This window comes from Bombus vosnesenskii, unplaced genomic scaffold (assembly GCF_011952255.1).
Source record: "Bombus vosnesenskii isolate JDL3184/JDL3185 unplaced genomic scaffold, Bvos_JDL3184-5_v1.1 scf7180000015716, whole genome shotgun sequence".
Lineage (NCBI taxonomy): Eukaryota > Metazoa > Arthropoda > Insecta > Hymenoptera > Apidae > Bombus > Bombus vosnesenskii.
In genome coordinates, this window is record NW_022884118.1 from 37,464 (window position 1) to 38,562 (window position 1,099).

The 1,099-nt window shown below is 47.0% G+C and overlaps 1 pseudogene; it reads left to right on the forward strand.

Moving 5' to 3' along the window:
- The first annotated feature begins 620 nt into the window (after window positions 1–620).
- LOC117241344 lies at window positions 621–741 on the forward strand (annotated as a pseudogene).
- The last annotated feature ends 358 nt before the right edge of the window (window positions 742–1,099 follow it).

The following is a 1,099-nucleotide window of genomic DNA, read 5'->3' on the forward strand; positions in this document are numbered from 1 at the left end:
CGTTGTATCTTTCGAGCTTGGATGCTCGATCATAGTTGCGCGAGGGAAACCTTTTTCTCCATAGACACGCACAAAACCTACGCTTTCAGGTTTACATCCCCCTGGGGCCCCGTAGTCCATATTTTTTTATAATTCCTACAATAATATTTTATAATTAGACTTACAGATTTTTATGCAAATTTATCTGCGAGAATATATTTAAAAAAGTAAAATCCCGGTAAAAGACAAATGGGTGGACAATTGCATTACCTATTAAGTATTATAGAAGAATATTAAAGGAAGCATATATATTTCGTCGAGTTACGTGCACATTTTCCACAAATGCGTAAAAACCGCGGTCTATTTACATAATAAAATAAATAATTCTTATGTGTCATAAGTCAAATTTTCTTTACCATTCTCTCCAAAACTTCTTGACCCCTCAGAATATTGCCTAACGTTGTGTCTAAAGATGTAATTGCATCTCAGCAGAGATAAAAATTTGTCAAAAGAGGAAACTAATTATCCTGCTAATGATACGTCGAACGACGTCGTAGACCAAGAAAATGAGATCGATGCTTGAGGAGTGGAATCCGGAAAGATGGAAGAAAAACGTTGGTAAAGAGCCATTTACTCGCAACGCCAACGCCCTGGCCGCGCTGAATGCACTCGTTCCCGTCAAATCACGAAAGTTAAGCAGCGCCGGGCACGGGTAGAGTACTCGGATGGGTGAACGCCTGGGACCTCCGTGTGGCGTTGGCGAAGCGTGCTGACCCCCCCTCCCCCCGTGGGTTTCGGGCCTTGGGCGCTTGGCGGCTCAGCGCCTCGGGGCCGCCAAACAGTTCGGTAGGGGAACCGGGCTGCCTGGCATGGCGAAGAGGCGGTGTAACAATGGTCACACACCGCTCCATCAGCCGTGGTTTTAAACGCGCGGGGGAGGCCCTGTTGCAACGCTCATATCGGTTCCCGGGCCTCTCTCGATCGTAGCCGGGGGACGGTTATCGTGGAGGTTTTAGTCGGTTGGAATCCGACACTACCACGCCGCTTTCCCCAGAAGCGGCCTGGCGTCCGTGCGGATTTCCTCCACGTAAAATATAAAAAAAAATTTACTCGCAACTGC